Source organism: Neovison vison, chromosome 2 (genome assembly GCF_020171115.1).
Source record: "Neovison vison isolate M4711 chromosome 2, ASM_NN_V1, whole genome shotgun sequence".
In the NCBI taxonomy this organism is placed as follows: domain Eukaryota; kingdom Metazoa; phylum Chordata; class Mammalia; order Carnivora; family Mustelidae; genus Neogale; species Neogale vison.
In genome coordinates this window covers 42,585,073-42,598,384 of record NC_058092.1, presented here as the reverse complement: position 1 = coordinate 42,598,384, position 13,312 = coordinate 42,585,073, and the positions used below count along the sequence as shown (strand labels likewise).

The window sequence follows — 13,312 nt, the reverse complement described above, 5'->3', positions numbered from 1 at the left end:
GCCCGATGTGGGGCTCGATCCCAGTACCCTGAGATCATGACCTGAGAGCCGAAGGCAGAGGCCCAACCCACTGAGCCACCCAGGTGCCCTTAAGTGTAAGGGTTTTAACTATAGAAATAAACACTGTAAATGTCCCCAGTAGTAACAATATAATTAAAATATAATTATAGTAGCTATCATCCATTAGATGCTTTTATGACTGTGCTGAGTATCATACATGAATTATCCATTATTTCACTTATTCCTTCATCCCATTTTATTTTTTTAGTAATTTTTTAAAAGATTTTATTTATTTATTTAACAGAGAGAGGGAGAGATCACAAATAGGCAGAGAGGCAGGCAGAGGGGGAAAGCGAAGTAGGCAGGCAGAGGGGGAAAGCGAAGTAGGCTCCCCACCGAGCAGAGAGCCCGACGTGGGGCTCGATCCCAGGACCCTAAGATCATGACCTGAGCAGAAGGCAGAGGGTTAACCCACTGAGCCACCCAGGTACCCCCCTTCATCCCATTTTAAAAAGTAGTCAAACATTATCTTCATTTCCAAAGTTTTGTGGGGTTTTGTTTGTTTGTTTGTTTTGTTTTGTTTTGTTTTTTAATCTGATAGAGAGAGAGCACAAGCAGGGGAACTGGGAGGAGAAGGAGACTCACTGCCAAGCTGGGAGCCCGATGTGGGGCCTTGATCCCAGGACTCTCGGGCCATGACTTTCTCTCAGACCATGACCTGAGCCAAAGGCAGTCGCCCAACCAACTGAGCCACCTAGGCATTCCCATCTTTAAAGTTTTAATTGAAAACTGGCTCAGAAAAGTAACATCTTTCTCAGCATTCTGCATATAGTCAGTGATAAAGTATAGTGTCAAATTAAAAACTGACTCAGGAGCACAACTCTTAGCCACATTATACTATACATGTGACATTTTAATGGGAGCTATTAAACATTACATTTCAAAAAATATAGGGGCACCTGGGTGGCTCAGTGGATTAAGTTTCTGCCTTCAGTTCAGGTCATGGTCCCAGGGTTCTCAGGATTGAGCCCCACGTCATACTCCCTGCTCAGTGGGGAGCCTGCTTCTCCCTCTCCCTCTGCCCCTCTGCTCCTGCTCTCTTTCTCACTCCCGGTCGTTCACTCTCTCTCTCAAATAAATAAATAAAATCTTAAAAAAAAAAAAAGCCAAGGAATTGACAACAATGAAAAATTATCAGAACATTAAAAAGAAAAAAAGTTCAGCAAGGCTGTAGGATGTAAGTTCTACTTTATTTACAATACATCATATCAATTATATCTATACAATTATACTGAACAATCTGAAAGTGAAAATAAGAAAACAATTCCATTTATAATAACATCAAAGAAAGTAACATATTTAGAAATAAATTTTAGGAAAAAAGTATAAAATAAAAAATTAAAGCCAACTCAAATAGAAAAACATCAATATTCATAGATCAGAAGATTTAATATTGTTAATTGTTCTATAGTTTCAATACAATCCTTATCAAAGTCCAGCTTACTTTTTCACAGAAATTAAAAGCTCATCCTAAAATTCATACGGAAATACAATGGACCTAGAATAACTGAAATAATACTGAGGAAAAAAACCAATCTGGAGTACTCACACTTATCAATTTTAAAACTCACTACAAAGCTATAGTAACCAAAACACTGTGGTACTGGCATAAGAATATATATAGGGGGCGCCTGGGTGACTCAGTGGGTTAAGCCGCTGCCTTCGGCTCAGGTCATGATCTTGGGGTCCTCGGATCGAGTCCCGCGTCGGGCTCTCTGCTCAGCAGGGAGCCTGCTTCCCTCTCTCTCTGCCTGCCTCTCTGTCTGCTGTGATCTCTGTCTGTCAAATAAATAAATAAAAATCTTAAAAAAAAAAAAAAAGTATAGATAGATAGATAACTATCTATCTATCTATCTATATATATATATATATATATCAATGAAACAGAACTGTGAATCCAAAAATAAACTCTAATATTTATGATCAATGTTTTTTTTTTCCTATGGTCAATATTTTTGACAAGGATACCTGCACAATTCAATGAGCAAAAGAATAGGTTTTTAAACAAATGGTGCTGGACATGCAAAAGTATGAACTGGATGAAGACAGTGTTCTACCTCATGTCATACAAAAATTAACTAAAGATGAATCAAGGCCATAAATGTAAGAGCTAAAATTATAAAGCTCTTGGAAGAAAACACAGGTATAAATCTTGGTTTTGTGTTAGTAAACGGTTTCTTAGATACAGCACCAAAAGAACAAACAACTAAAGAAAAGTAAACATAAGTTGAACCTCATCAAAATAAGAAAATTTGGGGGGCACCTGGCTGGCTCAGTTGGTTAAGCATCCACCTTCAGCTTAGGCCACGATCCCATGATCCTGGGATGGAGCCCCACATTGGTCTCCCTGCTCGGTGGGGAGTCTGCTTTTCCCTCTGTTCCTCCCCCAGCTCATGCAAGCACATGCTCTCTTTCTCGCTCTCAAATAAAATCTTAAAAAAAGAGAAATTTTTGTCCTTCAAAGATCATCATCAAGACAATGAAAAGAAAGACCACAGAATGGGAGAAACTATTTGCAAATCATATATCTAAGAAGAGATTTGAATCTAGAATATAAAAGTAACTGGATGGGAGGATGGGGTAACTGAGTGAGGGGGATTAGGGAGGGCACATAATGTCGTGAGCTCTGGATGTATATGCAACTGGTAAGTTATTGAACACTACATCTGAAACTAATGATGTACTATAAGTTGGCTAACTGAATTTAAATTAAAAAGGAAAAAAACTTGTATTTTAAAACAAAAAAATATATATATAGATAACTCTTATGACTCAACAATAAAAAGCCAACTCAATTAAAAACAGGCAAAGGTGGGGTGCCTGGGTAGCTCAGTGGGTTAAAGCCTCTGCATTTGGCTCAGGTCATGATCCCAGGGTTCTGGGATCAAGCCCCGCCTCGGGCTCTCTGCTCAGCAGGGAGCCTGCTTCCCTTCCTCTCTCTCTGCCTCCCTCTCTGCCTGCTTGTGATCTCTGTGTGTCAAATAAAAAAATAAAATCTTAAAAAAAAAAAAAAGAAAAACAGGCAAAGGTCTGAATAGACATTTCTCCAAAAAATTACAAATAACCAAAAATCAAATGAAAAAGAAAAAAAAAAAAAAAGGAAAAAAATAATCAAATGAAAATATGCTCGAGGCTCCTGGGTGGCTCAGTGGGTTAAAGCCTCTGCCTTCCGTTCAGATCATGATCCCATGGTCCTGGAATCAAGCCCCACATTGAGCCCCACATCGAGCCCCACATCAGGCTTTCTGCTCAGCTCTCTCTGCCTTCCTCTCTGCCTACTTGTGATCTCTGTCTGTCAAATAAATAAATAAAGTCTTAAAAAAAAAAAAAAAGAAAGAAAGAAAAAAATGCTCAAAATCATTAATGACCAGGGAAACGCAAATCAAAATCATAATGAAATAACACCTCACATCCATTAGGGTGGTTAAAAGTAGGGAGTCAGATACTAAGTGTTGGTGAAGATGTTCAGAAACTGCAACTCTCATACATTGCTGGTAGGAATATAAAATGATGAAGACACTTTGGGGAAAAGTCTACCAATTACCATATAACCTAGTAATTTGACCCCTGGATATTTACCCAAGAGAAATGGAAAACTTGTACATGAAATGTTTATAGAAGCATTATTCATAATAGTTAAAAGGTAGAAACACCACAAATATCCATCAACTGATGAATGGATAAATAAAATATGGCTTATCTACATAATGGAATACTATTTATTTAGCAAAAAAAGGAATCCTGATATACCACACAGCATGGATGGACCCTGAAAATAGTATGCTAAGTGGGGCACCTAGCAGGCTCAGATGGAAGAGCATGCAACTCTTGGACATGAGTTCGAGCTCCATGTTGGATATAGAGATTACTTAAAATAAATAAACAACTTTTTAAAGATTTTATTTATTTATTTTGAGAGAGAGAGAAAGGGAGAGTGCATGTGTGAGACTGAGAGAGCACAAGCAGGGGGTACAGCAGAGGGAGAGGGAGAAGCAAGCTTCTAGCTGAGCAGGGAGCCTGATGTAGGGCTCCATCCCAGGACCCTGGGAATGACCAGAGCAGAAGGCAGATGCTTAGCTGATTGAGCCAGCTAGGTGCCCCAATAAATATATATAACTTAAAAAAATAGTATGCTAAGTGAAAAAAGGCAGTGACAAAAGATCATATATTGTATGATTCCATTTACATAAAATATCCAAAATAGGCAAATCTATAGAGACAAAAAGTAGAATACTGGATGCCAGGGCTGAGAGAAGGAGGAGTTGGAAGGAAAATGGGAAGTAAATGCTAATGGTTACAGGGCTTCTTTTTGGGGTGATGAAAATGTTCTAAAATTCATTGTGGTTACAGTTAGACAACTCTATGAATATATTAAAAAACCACTGAATTGGGACACATTTTAAATGGGTGAACTACATGGTATATGAATTATGTCTCAATTAAGTTGTCATAAAAAAATATTTATTTAACTGATGGGCTCAGTTGGTAGAGCATGTGACTCTATCTCAGGGTCGTAAGTTCAGGCCCAATGTTGGGGATGGAGCTTACGTAAAAAAAAGTAATTGCTAAAACTGTAAATAAATATAAGACTAGAAATAAATAAATCAAAATGTTAAAGTTAACTTTTGGTCATATGCTATCAGTTTCTTCTCCGAAAAAAAAAAAAAAAATCAAACTTTCTATGCAGCACAGATTTCTATAATCAAAAAACATTATTAAAATATTTACATATTATTTTACAGTTTACAAAGCGCTTTCACATTCACATATTTGACATTATAATAACTGAGTAAAGTGGGTAACAAACACATTATTTTATAAATAAGGAAATAGCCTTCATAAAAGTTAAATGGCTGACCCAGTGTGACATAGACTACTTGGAAGCCCAACCCTATTATCTGTTCTCTTTTTCTACATTAATAAAGTCTTTGATTATCTGAACACACAACCACCTGTAATAAAGACTACATATCGCAGGTTCCTCTGCAGCGAGATGTAGCAAGGACACATTAGAAAAATTTCAAAGGAAATAATTCATCAAATTCAACTTCAGCCACACAGAACTTTGCTTATTCTCTCTTATTTCCTGAGTTGTAACAATGAATTCTTCCTGCTTTTTCTATTCTTTATTGTACCATCATCCTAAATATTAAAAATTCATTAGTCAGATGAAATAAGCTACACTTTCACCTCATTTGGTAAATTTCAAAATAATCTATTTATTTTGCAGAAGAGAAAATGGATGTAGTTGTATAATTGTCAGAGGGAAGATATATAAACCTTTTTTTTTTTTAAGATTTTATTTATTTATTTGACAGAGAGAGATCACAAGTAGGCAGAGAGAGAGGGAAGCAGGCTTCCTGCTGAGCAGAGAGTCCAATGCGGGACTTGATCCCAGGACCCTGAGATCATGACCGGAGCCGAAGGCAGCAGCTTAACCCACTGAGCCACCCAGGCACCCAATATATAAACCTTTCTGAGAACATACTTTTAGCAAGACACTTAGCAGAATAAACCCAGGAAGTAATGAACACTTAGAATATTTAAGTAATCATTCTTTTTTTATTTTTAAGAGATTTTTTTTTTATTATTTATTTGACAGACAGAGCACACACAGACAGGGAGTGGCAGGGAGAGGGAGAAGCAGGCTCCTTGGAGAACAGGAGACAGATGCAGGGCTCTCTCCCAGGACCCTGGGATCATGACCTGAGCCAAAGGCAGGCACTTAACTGAGCAACCCAGATGCCCCAATATACTACCTTTTCAAATTTACATACCAGTTTTGTTTTGTTTTGTTTTGTTTTTTTGACAGACAGATCACAAGCAGGCAGAGAGGCAGGCAGAGAGAGAGAGAGAGGAGGAGGAGGCAGGCTCCCCGCTGAGCAGAGAGCCCGATGTGAGGCTCGATCCCAGGACCCTGGGATCATGACCCGAGCCGAAGGCAAAGGCTTTAACCACTGAGCCACCCAGGCACCCCTACATACCAGTTTTGAATATAATATCTCAGCTGATACTCAAAGTGGGCCTATGATGTGAACAAGGATAATCACCCCCATTTAAAGATGAAGAACAGAGAGGTTATGTATCAAGCCAGTGACAGAACTAGAACTGTAATTAGGTTATCTAAGATTTACTCCAAAACCTAAACTGCCATGATTCCCCAAATCCTAGTAATTAAAGAAAGCTAACACAGAAGTATTGAGAGATCAGTGCTCCTACCTTATTTTTAAACAAACAGCAGCACAGGAAGACTAAAAAAAGAAACGATAAAGCAGAAGCTAGAACTCAGTGTCTAAACAATTCATCTCTTGGAAATTCCTACTCAGATTTTCCCCCTTAACAACTAGGTACACCACTGCCAGAGGAACACAGCTCCTACCAAAATAGCAGGAGAGGAAGGAGGTCAAATCTGACTTCATTTGGATCACAAAGTAATCTACACAGTTCTAAAGATAAAAGAATTTCTAGGATGAACAAACAGGAAAGTTCTTTTTAATTAACTGAAATGGATTCTCAATCTGACCTAACCCAGGTCTTTAATCCGCAGCTCCTATTGGTACACTAAAGTATTACTGAATGCAACCTACTATTTATTTAACACGGTTCCTTAAGAAACGTAACAGGCACTTTGACAACTCTGAGCCTTTTTTTTAGATTAGTACTTTTACGTGGGAACATCTCACATGTCCTTCAAATTCAGTCAAACATCACTAGTTCAGGGATGCCTTTGTTAATTTCCAAGGCAGAATTTTACTCTCAGCACCTGACAAATTAAATTGCACGTAACAACAGCTATTAGGTACTGAATGACAGCTATGTGGTACTAGGCACTAATCTAGCTTCTTCACATATGCTTGCAATCTTCAAAAGTTTGTTTTGAACATGGTAGATAAACAGGCTCAGAGGGGCGCCTGGGTGGCTCAGTTAGTTAAGCATCTGCCTTCAGTTCGGGTGATCCCAGGGTCCTGGGATGGAGCCCTGCATTGTCAGGATCCCTGCTCAGTGGGGGAGCCTGCTTCTGCTTCTCCCTCTTCCTCTGCTGCTCCCACTGCTTGTGCTCTCTCTTTACCAAATAAAATCTTTAAAACAAAACAAAACAAAAAAACTGAGGTTCAGAAAAATTAATTTAGGGGCACCTGGGTGGCTCAGTGGGTTGGGCCTCTGCCTTTCACTCAGGTCATGATCTCAGGGTCCTGGGACCGAGCCCCACATCAGGCTCTCTGCTCGGCAGGGGGCCTTCTCCCTGGCCCCTCTGTCTGCCTCTCTTTCTCTCTGTCAAATATATAAATAAAATCTATTTTAAAAATTTAATTTACATGTCAAAGACAAACAGCCAGCAGATGGCAGAAAAGAATAAAAATTAAAAGTTATTTTTCACGAAACACTAAGCCTCAGGTTCTGGTTCAGACTTCTGTAGATACAAGAGTTCTCTTAATTTCTACATCCTATGAATCAAGCACCATTACAATCTGCATTTTAAAAATGGGGAAACTGAAGTTTAGGTTAAATATCTTCCTTATATTTACACGGCCAACATGTTGCTAAACTGGGACTCCCAAAACAAGAATGAGACCATAGTCTATATTTTTAAGCTCTTAACCACTATGCATATTATAATCGTAATTATTGAGTTCATACTACTTGTTAATATACGCTGTATGCTATAAACTATGTTAAGCACTTTACATACATAATTTCATTTACTTCTCATAAAAAATCCTTAAGTTAAATTCTTTCAGTATCCCCATTCTACAAAGATGAGGATACTGAAGTTTTGTGAGGTTTATTTATCTATGATGATACAGCTAAGAAGTGGCAGAGCCAGAATTAGACTCCAGGCAATCTGACTGTAGAGTTCAGTTTGTGCTTTAAGAAATCATTACATAGGCAGGGACCCTGGGTGGCTCAGTGGGGGTTAAAGCCTCTGCCTTCCCAGGGTCCTGGGATGGAGCCCCACATTGGGCTCTCTGCTTAGCAGGGAGCCTGCTTTCCCCCTCTCTCTCTGCCTGCCTCTCTGTCTGCCTCTCTGTATACTTGTGATCTCTGTCTGTCAAATAAATAAATAAAATCTTAAAAAAAAATCATTACATAAGCTGCCATTTATATTTGATTCCAAATCTAGGTTTCTTTTACAATCCCATATTAATCAGTTTTTATGACTGTATGTCTCCCCAACAAGACCATGATGTTTTTCAAGTTCAAGGAACCTATTAATGGCTTCTTCATATCCACAGCACCCAGCATAGTCCCTGACATTCGCTGATTTTAAGAAAAAAAAAAGGAAAAGAAAAAAGAGTTCAAATTAGAGGACTAGTAAAGGGACTTGCCCTGTGTCACAGTATTTCTAAGAAGTGGGGCCAAGGGGTGCCCAGGTGGTTCACTTAGTTAAGCGCCTGCCCTTCAGCTCATGGCATGATCTTGGGGTCCTGGCACTGAGCCCTGTGGCAGGGTCACTGCTCAGCAGGGAGTCTGCTTCTCCCTCTCCCCCCTCCCCCTTCCTGCTTATGTTCTCTCTCTCTCTCAAATAAATAAATAAAATCTTTAAAAAAAACAAAACAAAACTGGGGCTAAGACCCTACCCAGATCTGTTAATGATAATGAAGTCCATACCTTTTCCACTATACCATACCATCTCTCAGAACAATTATTACTTTGGCACTGATATAAATTCCAAAAAACAATTTGAGGGCCAGCTGGTTGTTACAATGGCTCAGACATGAGGTGATGATGCTGTGGATTAGGGAACAGGCAATGAAAATGGAAAAAAAATCAAAAGTGAAAAATAATTTGAGGGAAGAATTAACAACATGAAGTAAGCATTTCTGAATCCCCAGTACCTAGCACAATGCTTGGCACTCTACTAAACAGGCAACTGTTATTTGAAGGATTGACCAACATTCATATAGCATACTTTTGACATATTATTATCTCATTTAGAACTCACAACAGTCTTGTGGAGCTGGTATAGTAGACATTATTTTGTATAGGAGAATACCAGAGCTCAGAAAGAATAACAGACCCAAATTCATCCAGTTAGAATGTGGCAGAATCGAGCCAAGGTATCAAGGTATTTAATATCAAACATCTCACCGTTTTTTTTTCATTTCATGTAGCACCCTCTGGTGAGAGAGGAAGGGAGGTGGAGGAAAGGAAGCTGGGATATTAAAAAAAAAATAATAACTCCAAGATTTAAAGTAGGAGTTAACCAGGGAGGAAAAAAAGGTTGTGGCGGGGGGGGGGGGGTCCGGCAAGAGAGAAGCATGATAAACCACAGGTGATAAAATGCTAAAAGTTTGGGCAATTTTGGTGAGTGCTATGTAAGAATTCCTTGTATTATTTTTGCAACATTTTAAAGTCTGAAATTGTCAAAAAGTTAGAAAATAGAAATAAAAAACAAAATAGTGGATATGGAATACTTCCATAACCTCACTGACAAAACTAGTAAGACGACTAGGCAAAGGATTCTTTCTTCAGGGGAATTTGTTGTAGTCATGGAGAGTCTGTTCTGCTCAGGCAAGGACAGAAAAGGAACTAAGGCTCCAGTGAAAGAACTGAGCTGAATATGCAGATTTAAATAGCATCCCCTAGCAGTGACAGCTGAATTGTAAGAATAGATAAATTCTCAGAGGGAGTGATCAGGAGAGATAACTAAGCCCTGTAATTAACTACCACAAGTACAGCAGGTGGAGAATGACTTGGTCCCTGAACAATCCCTGAAAAAAAATACCCTACAGCAAATAGCTAAAACAACAATTCCAGTACAAAACAAGAATGCAGTTCTTTTTATTTATTTTTTTAGTTAATGTGGTGTTTTCTAGAACAGGATATAATCCTGACATAGTGAATTATTCAAATAAAGTTTGCCCAGATTGGTCCTCTCAAATACTGCTAGTCAGAGTGTAAACTGGGACAATTTGTCTGGAAATGAAAAAGATTCAATATTCATAAAAACACCCACATTCAAAAAATAAAATATAAAAAACAAAACAAAACAAAAACCACCGACACTCTTGGTCCAGTACTTCATTAGGTAGAATTTACCTAAAAATAGTAAATAATCAGAGATAATAACAAAGGTATTTACATAAAGGGACTGATCACAGTTTTTCTGACCAAAAAAAACCCCCAAAACAACAACAAAAAGCCCACACATTCAAATGGCTAAAATAGAAAGAAATGGTAAGCAAATCATAGTATGTCAATTCTATATAATACTACACAGCAATATGTATGTTTCTGAATAACTTTTAATGACGTGGCAAAATGCTAGGAGTAGAATATTACTAAGCTAAATAAAAACTATACGAAGCAGGATTTCAATTAAACATCTACACAGCCATAGGAAATTATATTGCCTGAAAAACATTTCAGAAGCTTAGAAAGTTACCTCTAAATTAAATATGTGTTTTGGTTTTAAGATTTTATTTATTTATTTGACAGAGAAAGAGAGATCAAAAGTAGGCAGAGAGGCAGGGAGAGAAAGGGGGAAACAGGCTCACTGCCGAACAGAGAGCCCGATGCAGGGCTCGATCCCAGGACCCTGAGACCATGACCCGAGCCAAAAGCAGAGGTTTAACCCTCTGAGCCACCCAGGCGCCCCTAGATTAAATAGGTTGTAGTGTATCTATACAGAAGAACAAGGGAGAGAAAATAAAAAAGGACAGAGGATACATCAAGGATAGGGGGTTATGGCATAGAGAAACACACGGGGTAAAACTGTAGTGGTCGGGCGCCTGGGTGGCTCAGTGGGTTAAGCCGCTGCCTTCGGCTCAGGTCATGATCTCAGGGTCCTGGGATCGAGTCCCGCATCGGGCTCTCTGCTCTGCAGGGAGCCTGCTTCCTCCTCTCTCTCTCTCTCTGCCTGCCTCTCTGCCTACTTGTAATCTCTCTCTGTCAAATAAATAAATAAAATCTTTAAAAAAAAAAAAAACTGTAGTGGTCAAGTTCTATTTTTAAAGTTGGGATGCCAGGTTTTTAGCTATTTGTTTATTATGTTTCATGACTTACACAAATGTTTCATATGGCTTTCTGAACATATCAAATTATTAAAAATGGAAAAAGACTAAAATAAAAATTAGTGGAAATGAAGAAAAGCTGTTTCTGTGCCTTTTTTTTTTTTTTAAGATTTTATTTATTTATTTGAGGTGGGGCAGGGGAGCAAGCACAAGCAGTGGGGAGTGGCAAGCAGAGGGAGAAGCAGGCTCCCAGCTGAGCAAGAGCCTGATGTGGGGCTTGATCCCAGAACCCTGGGATCATGACCAGAGCCCAAGGCAGCCACTTAACAGACTGCCTCTGTTTTTGCTTTCCAAATATTGTAAGATAACCAAGAAACTGTCATTTTGTCAAAGATATTTTTCAATACGTGTATTCAAGCTAAAAGACATTTTTATTAGACTCAGTAACATTTTAATTTTGAATGAAAACATTTATGTATATACACACATATAAATATGTAACTTCTCATCACTGCTCTTATACCTTTTTCTTACACAGTCTTACATTCGCCAGAGGTTTAAATATCTGGTAATGATGGACTGGGTTGCAAAGGAGTCTTGGGAGAATTTGCAGAGGAAAAGCAGAGAAGCAGCTATGATATATAAGGGAAACAGAGAAGAAATAAAATGAGATTTTTTTTTTTTTAAAGATTTTATTTATTTATCAGAGAGAGAGGGAGAGCAAGCGAGCATAGGCAGACAGAGTGGCAGGCAGAGGCAGAGGGAGAGGCAGGCTCCCTGCTGAGCAAGGAGCCAGATGTGGGACTCGATCCCAGGACGCTGGGATCATGACCTGAGCCGAAGGCAGCTGCTTAACCAACTGAGCCACCCAGGCGTCCCGATAAAATGAGATTTTTGAGAAGCATATCTGTGAACTCTGTTCTACTTTACAATGTTCTAAAATTTGCAAATAAAAACTTAAAGAGTTATTTTGAAATGACTTTTTGGCTCCAAGGGACTGTGTCGCATGGATTATGACACTGCTAGATACATAGACTAGATACATAGGACACAACCTAAACAGTTATACATAAGCAATTAAAGAATGTATCCTACTATTATGCATGTAATTTATATACCTATCTTCTCGTCTGCACCTGCCTTTAGATATCATAGAGCAGGGCCCTCCTTGAAGGAACAAAACAGAGGAAAAGGATGACTAGAATGAAAGGAAATCAGAAAAGGTCTTGACATGACATTACCTAGGGGAGGCACAAAAGGCTCCCAGATGTTGGGGAAAAAAAAAAGAAAATAGGAATTTTCATCAATATACATCTGTCTGGCATTTCAATAAAACAATAATGACGACTCTGTGAGTTATGAAGAATAGAAATTATTTCTGTTAGGAACCTGAGGTTTACCAAAGTAATATTCACCAGTGATAGCCATATTCCCTTTATACATGCTGTTCCCTCTTTCTAGAATTCCCTTCTGCACCTTTCCATCTATCAAGTTCCTATTCATACTACAAGAGCCAGTATCTATGTCCACTTCTCCATAATGTCCCTCATATACCAAAACATAGGCAGATATAATCACACTACACTTTGTATATAGCTCTATTACAGTCACCTACTTTTGCTTACATGGCTGTCTCCCCCTTTAGACTGTGATTCAAGAAAAACAGTTCTCAATTTTTTTTTTTTCCTGTGGCCCAATTAGTGGGGCAGAAAAACTTCACAGCCTACCCACTTTGGTTCCCAAATTCCAGATGGAAAGAGTGTTAACAATGAAGTATCATTGTAAGGAAATTTTATAAATACCTGGTTTAACAATAAGAAAATGAATGTTTCCTATTTGATTAACAATACATTGTCAAAGTCTAAATTTGGAAATTTTTATGTCAAAAATGTTATTAATGCAAATATACATCAACACACATGAGATTAACCAAATAAAACACAACAAATGACACCAATAATGAAGTTAAATTAATGACAATTCATAATTAAGATTCAAAACTAGCAACCATACAAAAACTACCAACTCAAGAACACTGCTGACACACTGATTACAAAGCTCTCTTCCAAGAAATTACAGGAATTCCAAAAAGCTCCATTTGTGCATATGCAGTAGGAGCTTTGTAACACTTGCAAGTGTCAGATTTCTTCATAAAAGACTAGAGTCTTTCAGTAAACTCCTAATCCACTAACTTTAGCTTTATGATTACTAAACTGCAGTAATACTTACTAAGTAAGTAGTCCTCTAGTATGGGGCCTTTAGTACATAAAAATTAATGTCTGAGGAACTGCATCATT

At 38.3% G+C, this 13,312-nt stretch overlaps 1 protein-coding gene across 1 annotated transcript in view; it reads right to left on the bottom strand.

The window, feature by feature from the left end:
* ZYG11B (zyg-11 family member B, cell cycle regulator) overlaps positions 1-13,312 on the bottom strand; it is a 97,682-nt gene that overhangs the window by 72,316 nt on the left and 12,054 nt on the right. The window lies entirely within an intron of this gene.